Below are 23,063 nucleotides of genomic sequence, written 5' to 3'. Positions count from 1 at the left end.
CTTGTGCTGGGATAAACGCCATCACATATTTCTGTGGATTTACAGTCTGAGGGATGCAGCCTGCCCAAACCCGTTTTTGTACATAAAATTTGATTGGAAAAGCCATGCACAATCATTTCATTGTCTATGGCTGCAGTGGTGAAATACAGTAGTTTTGAGAGAGACAACATGGCCCATAAAGCTAAAAATATTTACTATCTGGCATTTCCACCAGTGGGATTTCAGTGTGGAGCCTGGGGAGTTGTCTTTGGTATGCTGATTAGGATGAGATCCGCACTAGGGCAGTAAGAGTGGGGCAGGTGTCCTGTGCATTCATAAACTACTTCAAGGAATCCTAGCGTCAGCTGCCCACCTCTACAACCTCCCAGGACTTTCTGCTTTCCATCAGTTCCACCTTTCAGTCCTCCGGCCATGGTTTTGACCATGTCTGGGGTGAAATTGTCGGAGGAGAGAAAACATAAAAATGATGGGGGTTGGCCCCACTGCCTTACTACTGCAACTCCCCCAATGGAGAAGAAAGTTCTACTCTTAGTTTTCTTCTTGTGAGCTCCTTTAGCTGCCACTGTCACCATGACAACAGGATTGCCTCCAGATTTGGGAAGGAGAGGTTGGGGGAAAAATGGGGATGAGGAGGGAAATTCAGTACTCTCTTAGTGTAGAGGTTCTGTTTTTTAATCCTCAGACTGGAACCAGAGGGCTTCTCCCCACCGTGCTCACCTCTGGGTCTCTGGATGTGTTAAATTCAGGCTAGGAGACACACAAGGGAAAGAAAAGAAAACTCACCACAAATTAAGCAGTAGTACTTCTCAAACCAGCGTTCTTCCTCAGTCCCGTTACGATTCCTTTCAGAATCTTCCAACTTTTTTAGCTCCATCCATTCAGTGGGACAGGCTTATCCCATCTTACCTGGAAAAAGAACCATGAAGACAGTGTGTTCCACCTTTATAATTTTGGCCAAAATATATTCAATTCATGTTCACAAATTCATATTTATACTCATAAAACATCATGTGAAACCCACGTTCTTCATTTTAGTATTTATGATTTTCAATTCTGATTTAATCTATTTGTATTCTTTTTTTAACTTTTATTTATTTTAAGTGTGTTTTTCCAGGACCCATCAGCTCCAAGTCAAGTAGTTGTTTCAATCTAGTTGTGGAGGGCGCAGCTCACAGTGGTCCATGTGGGGATCAAACCAGCAACCTTGTTAAGAGCAGCACACTCTAACCAACTGAGCCACCCAGCTGCCCATTTATTTGTATTCTTAGTAAATTTTCAAATCCTCATCAATTATAATGATGTTGAATATCACTCCTTTTGTTATTTGAATAAGAATGCCACTTTTAATATGAAATACAGATTTTAGTAAATGTTTCCTATTATGGTATTTCTATAATTTTCCACTGTAGTACACCTAGTGGATATCAAGATGGGCAGAGAACTTTGCTGAGTCTCATGTTTTAAACTTCCACAAATTTTACATGACATGGGTTTATTTAATATAATTTTGTCATTTGTGGTTTGATCCAGCAAACTTTTGAAATAAATATAATGGAAGTATTTGTACCAACTGCAAAACAGACCCTTTGGACTTCAAAATAAGTTATCATGGAGCTAAGTTTAAAATTCAGAATTTCCTGAACATACATGAGGTGTGATCCAAAGATACGGTGAATGCTTAAATTAATTAAGAAAATTATTTTGGGGCAGCTGGATGGCTCAGTTGGTTAGTGTGCAAACTCTCAACAACAAGGTTGCTGGTTCATTTCCCACATGGGATGCTGGGCTGCTCCCCCGGCAACTAAGATTGAAAACGGTGACCGGACTTGGAGCTGAGCTGCACCCTCCACAACTAGATTAAAGGACAATGACTTGATTTGGAACTGATGGGCCCTGGAGAAGCACACTGTTCCCCAACATTCCCCCCAAAAAAACTATTACAGTAAAAGACACATTGTCATTAATCCCCATCAAGATACTCCCCCTCACTTTGAACACCCTTATCCCAATGTTCTTACCACATTCTGAAGCAGTTCTGGAAGTCCTCTTTCATGAGAGTTTTTACTTCATCCTCCATCATGACAGCGCTCCATGTCACACATTGTTTCTGATATATGGCAATTTCTGTCAAATAAAAACATTACAGTGTGACCTCATCCACCTTATTCACAGGATCTGGCACTGTGCGACTTCTGGCTCTTCCCCAAAGTCAAAATGATCATGAAAAGTAAACGTTTTGAATCGATTCAGGACATCGAGGCAGCCACAACAGCACAACTAAAGACAATCATGAAAGAGAACTTCCAGAACTGCTTCAGAAAGTGGCAAGAACAATGAGATAGTGTGTTCAAAGGAGAGGCGGGGGGTGGGGGGTGTATTTTGAGGTGAACTAATGGCAATATGTCTTTTTCTGTAATATTTTCTTTTTAATTTAAACATTCACCATATATATATATATTTTTTTAATTTTTTAATAGGACTTTATTGGGGAACAGTGTGTACTTCCAGGACTTTTTTTCCAAGTCAAGTTGTTGTCCTTTCAGTCTTAGTTGTGGAGGGCGCAGCTCAGCCCCAGGTCCAGTTACCGTTTTCTAGTTGCAGGGGGCACAGCCCACCATCCCTTGCGGGAGTCGAACCGGCAACCTTGTGGTTGAGAGGACGCCCTCCAACCAACTGAGCCATCCGGGAGCTCAGCAGCAGCTCAGCTCAAGGTGCTGTGTTCAATTTTAGTTGCAGGGGGTGCTGCCCAACATCCCTTGCGGGACTCGAGGAATCGAACTGTCAACCTTGTGGTTGAGAGCCCACTGGCCCATGTGGGAATCGAACCGGCAGCCTTTGGAGTTAGGAGCATGGAGCTCTAACCGCCTGAGCCACCGGGCCGGCCCAAAGGTACACTTTTTAAGAGATGTTATCTGTGTACTACTTTTCAAAGTTGAAGTATGGTAGCAATGTGTAGTATGATGTTCGCTTAAAAGATGGCATTAATCAAATGAATGCTAGTATCATTCACTGTGTTGTAATTTTAATATAGTTTTTTCATTTCTTAAAACGTGTATACATTTTTTGCATACGTCTTCTGTATGTTCAGAACACAGCTCCATGTACCTGAGGAGCTATGGGGGAGGGAAGAGCTTTAGGCCTGTTGTTTGCTGTGTGCTTGAGTTTTTCCTGGTGCAGTGCATGCTCCCCAAACATGGTATAAAGATCAGGATGTGGGCACAAGGTCTTCACACCCACAGCCCCGAGCCCTTGCCCACAGGGATGAGCTGGATTTCTTAGCATTCACCTGGTATATAACTTTCCCGTGGAGTCTGAATATTGCACTGCTTTGTGGTCAAGTCATACTTTGTCATTGTTTTAGCGTCGTGTTCAACCAAACAAAACCCCATAGACCTCTGCATTTCACAGATCTCTGAGCCCTAAAATGTTGCATCACCAATGCAGAAAGTCAGCAGGAAAAAGGCATTTGGAGAAACAGTGTTTCATTTCTTATTCATTTTAAATCTGATAACCATAGTCCCAGAAAAGCTCTAAAAATTAACCAAAATTATGGAGCAAACTACAGGCTCCATATATATTAGTTGTTGATTTTTCCCTGACCTGGAAGTTTTCTATTTGCATGATGAGTGGGCTAGGAAAGGAAAAAGCTACACCCAGAGAGGACACTGTACTATTTTGCTCGTCATAAAACTAGTTGTTGCTAAACATTTAATTCTGCTGTGTTGTTCATAAAGGCAAAGGAATTGGGATTTCATTAAAATTCCTTGACCTCCTGTCACGTCCAGCACGACAAGAGTTGTGGGAAGCGAGGAGGGTGGCACAAGGTTAAAAAAGACAGCAGACGAGAGTAGAGTGCAAGCGGGGCCAAGGGACTGCAGCCTCAAGGACTGAGCCCCGAATCGGGCCAACGCATGGCTTTTATTAGTTAGGTGTGGGAGTAAAAGAAGTAAAGCTTGTCAATCTCAAGATTTGTGAATCCCATACATTATAATAGGAAACTGATTCAAGCCAATCACCCTTGCCTGCGGGCAGCTGAACCTTAAGTCCCAGGATAAGTACTTCCCCAAGGAATAAAACCTGTATGCATATGAATAGATGGAGAGCACATCATTGTGTCCCTTCCCCTGCAGGTTGTGGGAAGGAATGCAGCCACAGAGGCAGAGGCTCTCCTTAGCAGGCAGAAGGTGGGGGCTGTGCCCACCTCTGTCGACCCCGGGAGTTCTCCAGATGGTCCCCACACGGCTGTGTCTGGCTTGGGTTGCCCTCCCCGTGAGGAGTTGTACGCGTCTTTGACTAGCCAGCCATCTTTCTGGGACCAAACAGGGAGACATAAGGTGTGAGCACAAAGGTGAAGCAAAGTCCCGGAAAGGATCCGTCTCATAGACTCTCCTTTCTTTAGGGGCAGGTACGTGGAGACAGACGGGTGGGCTGCTGCGTGGCAACAACCGCCACGAGGCACATATACCGAGGTAAGAAGGTATCACATATGTTGGTGAATTACAGAAATCATGTCATATTCACAGGTTTGTAAGTAGAATGAGCAAAGGGATGGGGATAAATCAGTAGGCAGGAATCATATCACTTTTACCTCTATACAGCAGGATGCCACTAGAGAATTTCAATCTACTAAAAGACTAAATAATACTTTGTATACTTGTGAGGCTAATTTCAATAAGGAAAAGGATGCAGCATTTCATTCACTTCTATAAAGTGAAATGTGAGCCACCCACATGGTATCTGTTCTGCTGAGTGTGGAAGACACACAGGAGTCATAGTAAAAACATCTCCTGCTGCCTCGGATATAGCAATAAAGTGGGAATCCTGACAGACAGAGAAATGATTTTCATTGACATAAAAAGGATGTATTAAAGGAACAGTAAAGTACATTGTTATGGACTGAATGTGTGTCCCCAGTCACAAGTCAAAGCCCCACCCTCCCAGTGTGATGGTACTTGGAGGTGGGACCTTTGGGAGGTGCTTAGGTTTAGATGAGGTCATAAGGGTGGGGCCCCATGACGGGATTCGTGTCCTTAGAAGAAGACGGTGTGTGTGTACACATATGCTCCTTGACTTACGATGCAGTTATGTCCCAATAAAACCATGTATCTTCACGTGCACCCAATGAGGAAAGGCCACAGGAACACACAGTAAGAAGGAAGCTGTCTACAAGACAGGATGAGGGTTCTGACCAAGAACTGAATCAGCTGGCACTCTGATCTTGGACTTACCAGCCTCCAACACCAGGAGAAAAAGTCTGTTGTTTAAGCCACCCAGTCTGTGTATGCCGTTACACTATCTCACACCTACTAAGACACGTGTCTAGTAGAGTGAGGCAGAAATACTGAAAAGTCAGAGTGCAACAGCATGAGCCTCAGCATGAAAATATCAGAAGCTCTGTGGAAATACAAACTATAATATAAAGTACAGCTAGGTTTTGAAATCATTGTATGCCACATTTATTAGTTCTGAGTTTATTAACGTATTTATCAACTTTATGGGGGTATCAATCTTAGGAAAGCTGTGGCTATAATTGTTGAGTCCTGGAATCATCCCCCCCTCAGACAGACAGAGAGCACACATGATAATGCAAGTCACACAGCAAGGTTTATTTCCAGCTAGCTGGGGTCCCTGTCTCTGCCCAACGCAGCGGGTTTTAACAAGGACCCCTAGCCCTTCAAGCTAAGGGTTTTTATAGCGTTTCTAAGGCACTCAGTAATTTTCCATAGTTTTAGGGAGTACAAGGTAAACTATAATTCCCACATAGCTAAGGCATTTAGTAATTTTTCATAGTCTTAGGGAGTGCAGGTTGAGCTATGCTTAGGGAGTACACGTTGGTCTATGCTTCAAAGAGTTTATAGATAGGCTACAAAAGCCTGCATAGCTTCAGAAAACAGGAGAGATAAGCTATCAGCCACCTGGTCTCTATGCCCGCATCCTGGAATTAACAATTAAGCCATTAGGGTATTTTAAGCTCAGGGCTGTTAACCCTATCTTAACCTTAAAGTAGCAGTTCTCATGCTAACAGTCTCTTACAATAATTGTCAAGCCTCAGGTCTGAAAATGTGCAGAAACAAACCTGCTCTTCCACGACAGAGTCTGGGCAAGCAAAGGAGGGTCAGGAGCAAAGTCAAGACGTCCTTCCACCAGTGGTCACGGTTTTCAGTGGACACCCTTCTCCTTAGACACGTAAGCATCCCTGGGAAGCACTAAGAGTTAGACCAGGAATGTACCTTCAAATTCATACTCTAGCTGGCTCTTCTTATTCTTGGCATATTTGTATCTGCAGTTGTTGGTGTTGTGGTAATTAAATTTGAATTTTTATGTTCTTCTATGGGATGAATGGTCCAATATTACATACAGAAGTTTGTTTCTTCCAGGACCATCATTTCTTTTTCTTTTGCCAAAAACAGTCTTTTTAAACCAAAAACAACAAAAGAACAAGACAAACAAATGAGAAACAGAAACTCATAGACACAGACAATAGTTTAGTGGTTGCCAGAGGGTAACGGGGGCGGGGGGTGGGGGGTGGGAGGTGAGGGTAAGGGGGATCGAATATATGGTGATGGAAGGAGAACTGACTCTGGGTGATGAACACACAATGGGATTTATAGATGATGTAATACAGAATTGTACACCTGAAATCTATGTAATTTTACTAACAATTGTCACCCCAATAAATTTAACAAAATTAAAAAAAAGAAAAAAAAAATTCAGTCACACTAGATTGAGATTTTAACTAGAAATTATTTTAAAGGTATAAATGTCTAATCACCATGCTGTACACCTGAGACTAACATAATTTTGAATGTCAACTGTAATTGAAAAATTAAAAGAAGTTATTTTGAAGATACACATATTATATAAAATTTGACTAAAAGTCAAGAAAAATTACCACTTAAAGTTTATCTGGTTGCTTACTTGTAATATTTTAGCAAGCATGTGTTTTTCAATAATTTAAAAATGTCCAGCTTTATTGACATATAAATGACATATAACATTATGTCAGTTTAAGGTATACACTGTGTTAATTTAATGCACTTGCATATTTCAAAATATGGCACCTCAGTGTTAGCTGATACCTCAATCGTGTCACGTAATTGCCATTTCTTTTTGGGCTGAGAACATTTAAGACCTACTTACTTAGCAACTTTCAGGTATATAATACAGTGTCATTAGCTATAATTACCGTGCTGTACATTAGATCCCAGGACTTAAGCATCTTATAACGAGAAGTTTCTACCCTTTGACCAGCATCTCGCCATTTCCCCCAACGCCCAGCTCCTCTGACTACCAGTCCACTCTGTTTCTTTGAGTTTAGCGTTTTCAGATTCCGTGTATAAGTGAGATCATGTAGTGTTTGTCTCTCTGTCTGACTTATTTCACTTAGCGTAATGCCATGAAGTTGTATCCATGTTGTCACAAGTGGCAGGATTTCCTTCTTTCTCATGGCTGAATAATTCTCTCTCTCTCTCTCTCTCTCTCTCTCTCTCTCTCTCTCTCTCTCCATACACACACACACACACATATTGATATATATGTATACATATGTATATACATATATATATATATGTATATACAGAGGGTACAAAAAGTGTGTACACATTTTAAGAAAGGAAAAAAACTATTACAATTGTAATATTCAATATATACCAATAGCAAAAGATGAATACAAGTCATGTGTATGTTTTTTGGCACCCCTCGTATACATGTGTGTATATATATCATATCTTCTTTATTCATTCATCCATTGACAGATATACACTATACAACTGCAACAATATTAATGACTGCTGGTATTTATAAAGAATGCTGCATATCCAAGGTATTGATTACCTTGGATTGTTTAATCATGCATTGTATAATATGCTAAGTATACAGTCAGATAAGGAGGAATTGGTTGTAAAATCACTGAAAGAAGAGGTACTGAGCTCCTGACACCCACCCAATACTTCCTCTGCAGAGACCACATTCCTCACCATCATGCTGGGTACACAGCCCATGAGTTTCTGTGGCCCCTGATCATTCGTTGTGCACAGCTTTTAGGTTCTTTTAAATATTGCTTTCCTAAAAGTTCCCATGTATTTCATTGTACCTATGGGCCACTGTGATTTTCCAGTTTACTGTTTTTGTTTTTGTTTTATATTTCAATGTTTTTGTTTGTTTTGTTATTGTTCTTTGCTGAAAGAAACAGTGTTGGGATAAACATCCCTAAACATGTAACTGAACCCGTGTATGCGTTTTGTTAGGGAGATTCATAGGGTCACGAGCTGTTCCTTTAAAGGTTTGCTAGATTCTGCCCAATTGCTTTTTAAATCTTCTCAATGTCATAAGATAGCACGATTATCCCTGACTCACTTTTCTAGATAGACTCAGAATCAGTTTTGTATTTATAAAACATCACCTCAGGTATAATTTTTTAATAATTTAACCGTGTTGCTTTCGTTAGCTATCTCACTACTGTCTGTTTCTTTTACCTGAATGTCTCTCACTTCTCTGCAGCATTGGGTCAGCCCCCACCTGAACCACCAGGGAACGAACAACCAGAGGAGAGAGCAGAGGCTGAAGAGAGAAGACAATGGTGGGGAAAGACTTTGATGCTACTTCTGGTGGATTCTTGCTTTTAAACAGCTGTCCAGGTGTTGCGTGGGCATGTTGTAAGTAGCAAGGTATGAAACAATAATACCTCACTGCAGCTGCATATAGAAGCAGTGAGTTTATTATTTCTCTGCCTGACACAATCTCAGGTCGAGCAGGTCAGAACCCTCAGGAAGCTTAAGTACATCCTCAGGGACCCAGCGTCCATCTGATGTCCATTTCTACCCATCCTCATTGGGTAGTTTTTCTCCTCTTCCTCCAATTCTGGAGGATGCCTCGAAGAAGGAAATCGGGATTCCTGTCGAATGCCTGTGGGAGTGGCAGTCATGTGGGCACTTGTCATTCCTGCCAATGAAATTGCTTCTGCACAGAGGTTTACCATTTTCTTCAGCAGAGACCCACTTGATGTTTAAACTAAGCCACAGCTCACAGCCTCTGTGGCCTGACAGTTTATGAGAATGGCTTTGAACACGGTTGGACGCCTCAAATCAGCTTAATGAATATTAGCAGTGATTTTAGTTATACCTCATACACCTTTACTGTTTCCATTCTCAAAAACTCCCAATGCTACCTTCGCTTCCACATGTTACAGATAAACAAACTAAGACTAAATGGGGCCACAGCTCTTGTTTGGCTCCCTGCCCTACATGGCAGGACTGAGATACGAAGGGACATAAGCAGAGACCATCAAATTTGCTATTAAGCATGAACTTTTAAGCATTGTCATCCCAAAACACTTGGCACGGTGACTGGCCCTTTAAAAGTCCGTTCTCTGTGTTACCTTCTCCTGTGTTCCCTGTATGACCTTGCCATCTTACAGCAGTGCCTTCTGTGGGCACAACTGAGGTCCTGTACTCACTCTGACTTCAGCTCTGGCCCTGAGTGTCTGCTGACACATTATAACAGATTCTGTCTGGCTGGCGTTAAACCATAGGCAAGAATGTCCTTTAGTGGACTCTAAAACTGGAGGAGAATGTCCCATACATATTATGCTCCATTTAAGAAAAATACGAGACCTGGGCATTTCAAGGCCACACACTCCAGATGTTGGTAGCAAACATGGCGTTGCCGCCCATGACCTTGAATGGAGAAAAGGGGTTCTTATTAAGAGTCATGTCCCAGTCCATCGGGAGGAAGAATGTACTAGCGGGTGAAAAGGGTGCACAGAACTCTGGGTGCATCCTCAGTTAAGCTGGAAGGGGGCAAACACAAGCAATTATGGAAACTCCCGCAGGTCTGCTGAGTGTCCTGGGTGGTGCCAGGGGCGTGGAGGCTGTGCTTGCCGCTTGATTCCTGATCTCACGGTGACGTTCAGTGGCACAAAAGCATCCCTTGTAAGCTTATGAACAAATTGATTTGGGGGGTTTCAAAATGAATCCTGATTTTTATTGAAATATAACCTTGTGTAAGTTTAAGGTGTATGAGGTGTTGACGTGATACACTTGTATGTTGTAGTGTGATTGCCACAATAGCGCTGGAAAACATCTCTGTCATGTCACATAACTGTCATTTATATTTTTGTGGTGAGAACAGTTAAGATCTAGTTTCTTAGCAACTTTCAAGTTTCTAATACAGTGTTGTTAACTATAGTCATTATGCTGGGCGTTATACACTCAGAAATTATTCATCTTCTTACTGCAAGTCTCTCTACCTTTTGACCAGCAGCTCCATTCTACTCTCTGTTTCTACAAGTCTGGCTTTTCTTTAGATTCCACATACAAGTGAAATGACACAGTCTGACTTCTCTCTGAATAGACGCCTTCTCTGACCCCGAAAGGAGGGGATTTACACAACTATGCACGAGGACCTGGGAAAACAATGCACAATGAGTGTGCATTAGAACAGAGTGACACTTCTCTCTTTTTTGAATTTTATTATTAGTTTCAGGTGTACAAAACAACATAATGACTAGACATTTACACCCCTCACAAAGTGATAACTCCAACAAGTCTAGTACCCCTCTGACATCATACACAGGTATTACAATACCATTGACTATACTCCCTATGCTGTACTTTACAACCCATGGCTACTGGGTTGTAAATAGACCCGGTAGTCACGGGTTGTAAAGACCTAGCCAGACAATCAGCTCTAATGCATCTTTGGAGCAAAAATTAATATAAGACCCAGTATTATATTATATTTATTACATTAGACCCGGTCTTATATATTATATTATGTAAGACCTGGTATTATATTATGTTATATTACCCAGTATTGTGTTATGTTATGTTATGTTATGTTATGTTATGTTATGTTATGTTATGTTATGTTATATAAGACCCGGTCTTATAATAAAATAAGACCGGGTCTTATATTAATGTTTGTTCCAAGAGACGCATTAGAGCTGATTGTCTGGCAAGGTCTTATTTTGGGGGAAACACGGTATATGTATATATATTTGACTAAATATATATATACACAGGGTGCCAAAAAATGTATACACATTTTAAGAAAGGAAAAAACTGTATTAAAATTGTAATACTTAATGTATACTGATAACAAAAAATGAAGACAAGTCACATTTGACTGCGGCAATTACAAGAGGTGCTCAAAGTAGTTATCATTAGCATAATTTTAATACATTGTTTTCCTTTCTTAAAATGGGTATACATTTTTTGGCTATATATATTATATTGAATGTCAAATATATATACTTTTTTGGCTATATATATAATATTGAATATAATATTCAATATTTATAGTATTGAATGTCTATATATATATTGAATGTCATATATATATTTGACATTCAATATTATTTTATAGTAGTTTCAGGTGTACAGCGCAGTGGTCAGGCATTTACATAATCTATGAGGGACACTTCTTTTTTGATCACAGCTTTATCACCATTTTATCATCACAGTGTGGGACAGCTTTGATGTCAGATACATCTATTTAATGAGTAGATACGGTACCATGTTTTAAATGTGGGTAGAGCTGATGTGGTGATGCAGACTCAGTCATCCGTCAGTTCAACCTTTACCATCATCTTCCTCACCAAGTTAGTGGCACAAGAATAGGTTATTGGTATTTGAAGCATTACTAGAATAATTATCTCCTTCACTCCTTCATAAAAGAATTCTAAAATTCATAACAGGTATTCTAGTATTTCAGGTGGAAGCTCCTTAGAATTTCCATCTATTAAAAATTCATTTCCCAACAATTTTCTGATTTATTCCTTCTGCAAATCTTGACTGAAAGATTCCTACACACCAGGCTTTAGAAGAAAAAACCTTGCTGTTCTGATACAACTAGGAATGTCAAAGTTAGAATTTTTATCGTTTCCCTTTGATAGCAAATGGGTGGGATTTAGCCTATGTCATCAGATCAAAGAATCATCTACTGAAGATGCACCTTAGTGAAAGACAATTGCCCAAGTGCATTATAACATAATACTCATAATCCTTAGTTTGTAGTTACTGAAAGAGCCCTGTGCAAATTATACATAAGTATCTCCTAGGTACATAAAAATGAGACAAATTAGTTAGGTTCCCATAAGTATCTTCACATCTGCGTGCCCTTCTTCAGAATCAGATTGAGTCTCAGAGGCGTCAGTGTCCCATATATTCCATATAATATCTCCCTGTGTGTCATTACCAGAGATGGTGCTGTGGCATTTCTTAATAAAGTAACACTCCTTTATCCCCCAGTCTTCTCTCCAAGACGCTGCCACCAGATCTGCAAAACTTTGTGCTGGTGATCTCACCTAAAAGTGCCAAAGAAAGGTTCTCAGACCAGGTTTACATGTGTAGATGCAATGACAACGTGCTTCCTGAAATGCCATTAATTATAAGACGCTTTTTCTCCCTAGGATGGAAAATGCAAGACCATGTTTACATTAAAATTGATGATACTCGAAAATGAAGTTTGAAATGGTTTGTAAAAGGAGCACCGATTTCTGAGCTTGGCAAATTCTCAGCAAACGCGTAGTTAACTTGGATCCAGGAAGGCGAGACTCCCCACCAGAATCAAACAATGGATACAAAGGAGGTGAGAAGATAACCGTATGGTTTGAGAAGGAGCTGGCTCAGCCAAAGGCCAGAACCCTCCTCCTCCAGGGCTGACCTCCTGGGGGAGCAGCTTCAAACCCCGTTCATATTCGCAGAAACGGGGGGATCGCAGGGAGGGTAACACGAGGAGAGGTGCCGCGTGCCAGAGATTGAAATCGCCTTATTTGGTTCTGAACATGAGTAAAAGGAGAGTCTTCGCCATCACCCCATGTCCACTGCTCGGGAGGGACCTCACAGCAGATCAACACGCACGAACTTTCCATGTCCTCTGAGGATCCCATTCATCAGGGTTGCAGAAAACAGAAAACTACCGTGTGGGCCGAGAGCTGCGCCTGGGAACGCAGACGACGGAGTCAGACCTGGGATGGGCCGCACAGGGCGGCCTCTTGGAGGACACGTCTGAGGATGTGCTCAGGTGCCAGAACGGTGAGCGAGGCAAACTGGGGTGGGGGGAGAGAGAGGAGAGTGTGTCCTGACCGAGGCAAGGGCGTGAGAAGAGGCCGATGCATTGGAAGGAACACGGGGGCCAGTAACGGGCGAGGATGCCAGGCGCATGAAGGGCAGACGGTGCTGGGACCGGCAGGTGAGACGGCAAGTCAGGACGTGAGGCAGCGGCAGCCCGCACAGCAATGCACTTGGTGTGGAGGAATTTTGAATGTCTGGGTCTTATTCCTTGAAACGTCACCCCCACCCGTGAGGTGCGCCTGTCAGGAAGACGTCAGAATAAGTGAGGATGGTCCCTGTCCACTAGGGAGGTCCCTGGGCCTTAGCAGGAGGGGTTCTGGGCTGGGAGGGGCAGCGGGGAGGGAGTAGAGAGGGATCCCGGCTCACGGACCAGTCGGGACGCTGAGTGCTCCTGCTGGCCTCCCTCTGCATCGCTTACACCCCGGCCCCCCACCCATCGGAGTGCAGACTCCTGTCCCTCGTTTTGCAGGTGAAGGTGGGATGCGGACCTTGATCCTAAAATTCGGAGCGGCCGGCGTCTCACAGCGCCACCTGGCGTCCACAAGCGGGAGGCCAGGAGCAGCCTTAAGCAGAAGCGGCGGAGAGGCTGGTGCGCAACTGCGGACGGGAGGGACCTGCCCCGAGCGCGCCCCGTGGGTCGGCAGGGGGAGCGCAGGAGCTGCGGTCTGGCGCTGGGCGGACCATTCCCAGACCTTTTCTCAGGGGCGTCAGTGCCCCGCTGTGCGCCCGTTCTCTTCGTGGCTCGGATTTCCCGACGCAAACCCGGTGAAGTTTTCTCGTCTCACAGCACAGAGCTTTCCCACTGCATGCTCTTCATAAGCTGTTGGCAACACTAACAGATTCTAACAGCCCAAGCTGCACCCCTAAGGTGACCCTAGGAGCCCCCTAAGGTGCCTGCCTGAGAAGACTCAGCCAAAGGAAGTTACTGTTCCAGCCAGCTCCTGAAGATCGGACCCCGGTCTCCCAGTCTCTGTGGGAGGGCGGGTGCCTGACTCCCGTAAGTGCCAGTTAGGAAACCCACATCGGTTACACATGGGCCCACCCTCCTTCCTTCCCACGTGTTGTAATTTCTCACTCCACAAAACTGAGCCTCCTCTCACCCCCCTTTCCGTTGCCTCACTCTTCCCTTAGAAGGCCCAGTCACCCCTGTGCAAATCCAATTAAGTTCAGTTCACACTGAACTCTTTTTCCCTATTGAAATAGGATATTTCCGATTAACATCTGCCCTGACCACTGTCACGAGTGTTGGGCTTTGTTTATCTTGTTATGTGACTCCACGGCTTGGACCTGGATGGAACCACTATTGGACGCTCCAACGTGACACGTGGACAGACACCTTTGCCTCTTCTCCAGCCCTCCTGCTCGTCTGGATATCTGCTGGTGAGTCTAACTTCAGATCTAATTCCCAGGACAAACGTCCGCTGAAGCATGGTGAGGACGGATTTTTACTTTTATCATTCTTAGTACACACTCTGACACGAGGTTAGAGTCCCACACTTCTGGCAAAAGGTATTTGCTAGAAAAGATGTTCTTCCTGGCTCCTCCTTTTGAGTGGGGTTCATTCCCTGACTGCTGGGCTGGAAAAAAAAAATTTTCTGGCTCTTTTTAAAAATAATTGAGATATAATTGACTTATAATACGGTATTAATTTCAGTTGTAAAACAGTGATTTAATTTATGTATATATTGTGAAATGATTACCATAATATATTTAGTTAGCATGTATCACCAAAAACAATTACAAATTTTTTCTTGTGATGAAAACTTTTAAGATCTACTGTTTTAACAACTTTCACGTGTAAAATATAACATTATTTACTGTAGTCACCAGGCTGTACATTACAGTCCCAGGATTTATTCATCTTATAACTGGATGTTTCTAACTTTTGGCCTCATTCACTCATTTCAACCACCCCACCTCCCCCAACCTCTGGCAACCACCAATCAGTTCTCTGTATCTACATATTTGTTTTTATTTTTTTAAATTCCACATATAAGTGAGGTAGAGTATTTGTCTTTCTCTGACTTTTTCCACTTATCATAATACCCTCAAGGTTCATCCATGTTGTCACAAATGACAGGATTTCCTTCTTTTTATGGCTGAATAATATTCCATCAGGTATTAATAGATAGCTATAGAAAGATGTATCACAATTTACCCATTCTTCCATAAATGGACCCTTAGGTTGTTTTTCATGTCTTGGCCATTGTAAATAATGCTGCAATGAACGTGTGGGCACAGATATGTTTTTGAGATAGTGGTTTCATTTACTTCAGGTAAATTCCCAGAAGTGGAATTGCTAGGTCATAACGTAGTTCTATTTTTGACTTTCTGAAGACCCTCCATATTGTTTTCAGTAGTGGCTGCACCAATTTACATCCCAGCCAACAGTGCACGGGGGTTCCGGTTTCTCCACATTCTCGTCAGCACTTGTTATTTCTTGTCCTTTGATAATGGCCGTGGCTGTTTAATCCTGGCTTGTCGTGAGGCCCCTTTGTTCTCTCTATTGATCCTGCTCCTCCAGTGGGAACTTCTTAGTTGACTGACACCCCCCTTCTCAAACACACCTGGCAACATGCCAGTGCTTCACTAACTCTCTCTACTTCTTTTCTTAAAGTCCTTAACTTACTAAGGATAATTTGGAACCTCAATGGCTCCTTTGGGAAACTTCTCCCCACACTGACTCCTTGAAGGTCTCTCCCTTCCCGTTACCTCCACGCTTCCTTTTACCACCTTTGGTCTTCCCTTCAGCTACTTTGCAGCTTTTCGTGTGTCTTCCTAACCTCCTTCACCCCTTGGTAACGCCTGCCAGATCTTTCTTTCTGACTACAGCTCCCCAGCTTCCTAGATTCACTAGAACTGTAGGTGCCCTGCCCCTTTGGGACCTCACAGGGACTCAGAGACCCCCAAAAGCAATTACCTGAAACTGAAAAGCAAAAAGGCAAGTAGGGGAATTACTGGCAATGCAAGATGAGCCAAGACAAGCTGCTGTGACCTAGCAAGAATCATGTCACATGTAGTCACCATAATTTATAAGGATCACTCCACACTCACTGATACTTTCCCGCACACCAATGGGACTGTGCCAGAATATTTAAGTCAATATTTGCATGCAACCTGAAGCTGTTGAGAATTTCCATTTCAGCTAGAGCCCCCTTCTTATGAAATATTCAGTACATGAAATGTCTCCACTGTTGCGGAGTGGTGGGTTTTCTCTCTGCTTTGATTAGCAGTGATTATTCTTTCTTGAGCTGTGAATGTCCTTCTAGATTAGTGTCACCCAAGTTCTTTGGTCTTGTCACGGAAGAAGACTGGGAGAGCTATTGTTTATGAAGATGTTGAAAGCATGCCTTTAAACAATCTATGAAATGTTTCAAAATAAGATTTTCAACATCATTCAAATAAGTTCAAATACAGTCCATTCTAACTGATAATGAATGCATTATTAGAAATCTGAAACCTGATGTTATATTAGAAACACATAGAAACTCAAGACTTAGAAATGATACAAATTATGGCGTTGGCATAATTCTATTTAATGTGTGGATAATGATTAAACATGTTACACCATTATAAAATAGATACCATTAAAAAAAAGACTGATTGGAAACAGACTGGGTATTCTATCCACTCAGATGAGGCTTTGAAGGTGTCCAGATCACTCACTGCTTGATGTCACCATCGCCTCTCGCCTAAAATGCACAACCTCTATAAGGTTACACATCATGGGCCGGCCCGGTGGCTCAGGCGGTTAGAGCTCCATGCTCCTAACTCCGAAGGCTGCTGGTTCGATTCCCACATGGGCCAGTGGGCTCTCAACCACAAGGTTGCCAGTTCAATTTCTGTATGGGATGGTGGGCTGTGCCCCCTGCAACTCAAGACTGAAAATGGCAACTGGACTTGGTATTGAGCTGCACCCTCCACAACTAGATTGAAGGACAACGACTTGGAGCTGATGGGCCCTGGGGAAGCACACTATTCCCCAATATTCCCCAATAATTTTTTTTTAAATAGCAACACAAATTTTTTTTTAAAGTTTATTGGGGTGACAATGGTTAGTAAAGTTACATAGATTTCAGGTGTATAATTCTGTAATCCATCATCTGTGTATCACGCTGTGTGCTCACCACCCAGAGTCAGTTCTCCTTCTATCACCATATATTTGATCCCATTTACCCTCATCTACCACCCCCTACCCTTTTGACTTTTAATGTTTGTTTTCAGGATTAAAGGAAATCTTTTTCCCTTATGCTATTTGTAACTTACAGAAACTTGAACAAAGATGCCCCAATTACTTTTTCTTCTTACCTCATCTTCCTGATCTTCCAGAATTGAAAGCTCTTAGTGTGTGTTCTTATTTTTTATGTGAATATAATTATTTGCACAAGTTCAATAAGAATCTGTTCTTCTTGTCACAGGATGACATTAGTTGTTACCAAGGCTTCGACTGGCATGCTCTTTTGAGAATGAGGTGAATTAAATAGTACCAGAAGACTGAGAAACTTTGGTTGATGTTAAGGAGCCAATGATTATAAGTCCCCTTACGGAAAAACTGCCTCACCAAATGAGGTCACTATATGTGGGATCTGAAGAACAGAATAAACAAAACACAAACAGACTCACAGACACAGAGAACAACCTGATGGTTGCCAGTGGGAGGGCGTTGGGAGAAAGGTGGAAAAGGGGACGGGATTAAGAAGTACAAATTGGTAGTTACAAAATAGTCACACGGGGAATATAGTCAATCATATTGTAATAACTGTGTATAGTGCTAGATGGGTGCTAGACTCATCAGGGAGATCACTTTGTAAATTATATAAATGTTTAATCACTATGCTGTACACCTGAAATTAATATAAAATAACATTGTATGTCAACTATAATTGAAAAATTTTTTAAAGGGGAAATTTTAAAGTAAAGGAATAAGAGGTCCAAATTTCTAGGTATAAAACAATGTCATGGGGATGTAATGTACAGCATGGAGAATATAGTCAATAATATTGTGATAGCATGGTACAGTGTCTGATGGTTGCTGGACTTATCATGGTGATCACTTCTTTAGGTATGTAAGTGTTGAATAACTATGGCATACCCCTGAAACTAATATAATATTGTATATTAGCTATATTTTAATAAAAATCTTTTTAAAAAAGAAGAACCAGCCTGTATTTGTCTTCTAGGATTTACCACCTTACAGGTCAGAAGGGAACGTCACTTTATGGCATATTCTAGGAACCTCAGGATATTTGGGGATCCCTAGAAGAGAGAAATTAATCCAAACCTATAGGTATTGCAGGCAAAATCTAGTATAACATTCTTGGCATGGCTTCGCTATTCTGAAGAAGCTTTGAAAAGTCTAACCTGAGATCCCTTATGAAAAGTGCCAGCAAAGCAAACTTGAGGGACCCATGAAATCATTCTTCTCGCTGAGCTTCCGTAAATAATCATATCAAGTTTAATGAGACTAGATTTATTCTGAAAACAATTAATCATTGGTTATCTCTGATGGAATGGTGGTGTGTGCGGAGAGAACAATTCTTTTTCAAAGGGAAACTGTTCTGTATCCTCATAGATTCTACCTTGCAAATTTTGCCTGTCCATGCCAAAGTCTGAATTTTTCTACTTTCCTGTAATAACTGGCTACAACTCTTCAAAGTCATGTTTCTCATTTTTCTCTCTTCTGCCTAGAAATAATTGAGAGCTAAAATTGCCTTTGTCGTGAAGCCCAGAAAGCAGAAGCTGGAGGACATGATATAAACACATCAGGTATAGACACACTGTGTGCCTCCTACTGTGTGTGCCCCTTGGGAAGGTCATGTAAAACCCCAGTGCCACCAAAGGGAAAAATAACTCAGTGCCATCACCCAATGTTAAAACTGCCAAACTAGAAATCCAGTGGATTGTCACTGCATCTACACCCACCATCTAAAAATGTTTTGAACCCCTAATCAAGAAATCTTTACACAGTGTGCCCTATGAAATCGGAAACTGGGTTTTAGCTTTAATCTATCTTCTTTTATTTTTATAGGGAACCCCCTTCATTCAAGGCCAGACAGCTTGCACCGTACAGCATACTCTCTACGACCAAGTCTCAATGTACGAGTATGACTCAAAAGGTCCTGAATGAACAAATTTGACCTAACAAGAAATGGACTTACATTGTTACAAGGAAAGAAGAATGTCTCTTCTCTCTTTACACAATAGGAGGAACAGACAAACCTCTTTGCTTGACCAAACTTCAGTCAGGCTTTGGACGTTCTCCTAGGCGCATCCGTGCCCTTCCTGGTAAAATCCTTAGGAAGATCCTGCTAGCTCAGTGTAGCTGGAGCCCCCCGCCCACCATATCTCATCATCCTCGGGATCTAACTAGGCTTCCACTTCTCCATCATCCATCAGCAGGAATCCTGTGAGGTCAGTTCATCCCAGATTCCTACACTGCATCTTTCCTCCTCGGAATTTCCCATCCTCTGAACCACCTCAGGCTTCCTGGCTATAAATTCCTGCTTGTTCATGCTACAACCAGAATTGAGCCCAGTTCTATACTGAGGACACGTTTCCTCTCTTCCATAGTCCACAGTTAATACCACGTGAGCTGCTGTCTGGCTGCGGCTGCCTGACCGTCATCAGAATCAGGCATCACAGTCGGCACCAAACTTCCTTGCCCGCACATCGATTCAAGCACGAGGTGTACGCTGTAACCAGGGGGCAGTCGTGACTTCCATTCAGGGGAATTACTGTTTTGTCTCCTGGTGGAGGCATCTCTTCTTCAGGAACTAAGACTGCTAGTTCAGCAGAACGCAGAGTCATTGGAACAGAGGGCCAAATTCTACTAGTGCATCACCATGGGTCATGGTATATGGTGCTGCTGCCATCTCTCCCCAATTCCTGGATCACCACTCCTTGCTGCAGGAGAAACAGCACCATATATGAGGTTACATTCAGAGCACATGGCCTTCTGGAAAATCATGCCACAGCCCTGCAACCTGTCACCACCTTATGGCTCTGGAATGTCTAACAAAGGCCCTTCTGCATTCTGTCAACCGAGCTGCTTCAGGATGACTGAGAATGTGGTGAGACCAGTGAATGTAACGAGCATGGGCCTGTTGCCACTTTTTTTTGAGACATGAGGGTCTTGGTCCCGAGCCATGCTGAGCAGGACACCGTGACAGTGGGTAAGGCGTCCTCAGACTGCATGATGGACGTTTTGGCAGAAGCATTGCACGCAGGTAAGACAGATCTGTATTCAGAGTGTATGTGTATGTGTCCCAGTAAGGAGAAAATGCCCACACTCGTAAGAGGTGTGACAATTAAGTTCGCAAACTTGTTGCAACGATGTTGCTAACCTTTTTTGAACCAGAGAGATTATTCATTATGAATTTGTACCAACTGGACAAACAGTTCACCAAGTTGACTATTTGGAAGTGCTGAAAAGGCTGCGTGAAAAAGTTAGACGACCTGAACTTTTCGCCAACAATTCATGGCTCTTGCATCACGACAATGCACCAGCTCACACTGCACTGTCTGTGAGGGAGTTTTTAGCCAGTAAACAAATAACTGTATTGGAACACCCTCCCTACTCACCTGATCTGGCCCCCAGTGACTTCTTTCTTTACCCAAAGATAAAGGAAATATTGAAAGGAAGACATTTTGACGACATTCAGGACATCAACGGTAATACAGTGACAGCTCTGATGGCCATTCCAGAAAAAGAGTTCCAAAATTGCTTTGAAGGGTGGACTAAGTGCTGGCATCAGTGCAGCGCTTCCCAAGGGGAGTACTTCGAAGGTGACCGTAGTGATATTCAGCAGTGAGGTATATAGCACTTTTTCTAGGATGAGTTCACGAACTTAATTGTCCGACCTCATATACCCAGATCACTTTTCTCCTCTTGTAATCAATCTGGATAAAATCTGTTTATCCCCCTTTAAAACTCTTGTAGTCTTAATGCCCTCATATTTTTAGTGGCTAGACTTCAGTAATTGAATTCTTAATTAGGCCTCGGCCCACAGTTTAACCACTCTGCCTGCTTAACTGCGTTTGTTCTCACGAATGTCATCATAAGTTATTGATGTGTCTCTTTGTCAAGCAGGAGGCGATAACTTCAGGGTCGAGGAGAATTTATGAGTTTGTTTTGCAGAAGGAAAGAATGTCCTCAAGGTAGCTGTGACCAGCTGCTAATGCCCAGAAGTCTGATGCGAAAAAAGCATCATCTGTGACTAAGGAACACAGACTTCCTCTCAGTTCCCTGGCACTCCCCCTCCTCCCTGGCTGCATCAAAACTCCTTACTTTTGCTTTTTGGGGAAAATGAACTTGGGAGATGTTGCTCTCCCATCCTCGCACTTTGGCCAAATCAAATAAATCTTCCTCTGTCTCCAAGCACAGGTATCTCAGTGTTTTGGCTTTACCTGTGCACTGGGTTCATGAATCTGGATTTGGGGGAGGTGATTCTGTAACACTCTTTTTTGTTTGTTTGTTTTGACAGTTATAATGCCACGGCTTGGATCGATCAGATCCATCACTGGAGTCCTAGACCCCTCACCCAGGACCTGAAGTGTGAGCTTTTAAAAAACTGTGTCTTTATCCTGACTGACCACTGGTAAGCCCAGCTCCTAAACCGTTGGTCCAGACAAACGTCCTAGGGAGCTGACAGCGACAGAATTTGATTCCTGAGCTTCTGAGTACATTCTAGAAGCTGGGTTAGAGTTGTGGACAATCCCAGGGAGAGTCAGACTGGGCTAGAGTCCCAAGGGCATCTGTTCATGAATCTAGAGATGCCCCTGGCTGAGAACACGGGAGCTGCTCAGACCCTGGAAACCTGTTCTTGAGCCCAACACTGTCTGGTTCCTTTCCTGTTGTCACGATTTTACTAAGAATCACTGGAAGTTCAGTGGCCTCTTTGGGGACATGACCTTCCCAGACTGGCTCCTCTGAGCCTCCTCCCCTCTCATCACCCTGCTTCTCCTTCCTCCTTTTGCTGCTTTGGACCTTCCCTTGAATCTTTTGATATGTCTGGTCTGGGGGTTCAGAGCTAGTCACCCCAAGATGTGCCTCACTGTTTGCGGATTGTTCTGATCTAAGGGCAGTTTTAGTTTCAGCCTTAAGAGAAACTTCTAGCCCTCCCTGTAACTACCTAGAATTTGAATTGGGGCTTTTCCCATCATAAAGGTCATCAGCCATTGTCTCTGTTGGACCCACCTACAGGGCAGGGCAAACTTTTACTTACTGAACGTCTGCTCTTCTCATCGTCCTGCAGTGACCCTATGAATCCCCCAAGGCGCCTGACCTCATCCCTAGCTCAGGATGTCTTCTGCACCCACGTTCCCTTTCTATCTCTCCTGCATGTGGGGTCTCTGACTCTCTCATGTGTGCTGGGTTCCCATACAGATGTATGCATTAAATTGGGTGATTTTCTCTCACTAATCTGTCAACGTCCATTTAATTATTAGACCAGCCAGAAGGGCCTTGAGGGAAGAGGAAAGTTGGTTCCTCCCTCACACACTTCCTTCAAACCCCGACGTCCTCCCTCCTTCTGTCCACTTTGCTGTCTCTCAACTTCCCATTTTAGTCCTTCAGTCATTTGAACTCTAGCCCCCCCCAGAGTTGTTGTTGCTGTAGTTTGGAAACTAAACACATTTTAATAGAAAACAAAATACAAAATATCTCTTTTCAGAAAAAAGAAATAGTTAATCCTTTTCCCACAAATTAGAGCTTGCTTTCTCCTCAAAACATAGTTTTATATGCGTGCGTGCGTATGTACTTAAAATTTATTTCACAAAGTGTTTTCTATTAAACTGCTATTAATGCAGGAGATGGGCGTGAATGGTTATAAGGAGAAAAAGACTTTGAAAAAGCCACACCTCTCATTTGGAAATTCAACACTTGATAATTCTATCTTTTGACTTTTCCCTTCAAATTATCCTCATTTCTTTACCACCATGGGTCCCTAGAAACATGTCAGCAGGAGTAGCCGATCTGTCACCCAGAAAGTT

The 23,063-nt window shown here is 42.6% G+C and overlaps 1 long non-coding RNA gene across 1 annotated transcript in view; it reads left to right on the top strand.

Annotated features, from left to right (window-relative positions):
- The window catches only part of LOC109459032 (uncharacterized), a 51,168-nt gene that overhangs the window by 9,991 nt on the left and 18,114 nt on the right, over positions 1 to 23,063 (top strand). Inside the window, exons 3-12 of the long non-coding RNA XR_012491475.1 lie at positions 2,731 to 2,889; positions 4,400 to 4,469; positions 6,047 to 6,186; positions 8,500 to 8,666; positions 12,410 to 13,034; positions 13,543 to 14,453; positions 18,762 to 18,839; positions 19,102 to 20,299; positions 21,163 to 21,456; positions 21,557 to 21,670. This is a non-coding gene — a long non-coding RNA (uncharacterized LOC109459032). The remainder of the gene's footprint in view (positions 1 to 2,730; positions 2,890 to 4,399; positions 4,470 to 6,046; positions 6,187 to 8,499; positions 8,667 to 12,409; positions 13,035 to 13,542; positions 14,454 to 18,761; positions 18,840 to 19,101; positions 20,300 to 21,162; positions 21,457 to 21,556; positions 21,671 to 23,063) is intronic.

The sequence above is a fragment of the Rhinolophus sinicus genome, linkage group LG13, assembly GCF_036562045.2.
Source record: "Rhinolophus sinicus isolate RSC01 linkage group LG13, ASM3656204v1, whole genome shotgun sequence".
Classification (NCBI taxonomy): Eukaryota; Metazoa; Chordata; class Mammalia; order Chiroptera; family Rhinolophidae; genus Rhinolophus; species Rhinolophus sinicus.
This window is presented reverse-complemented; position numbering and strand designations above follow the sequence as displayed.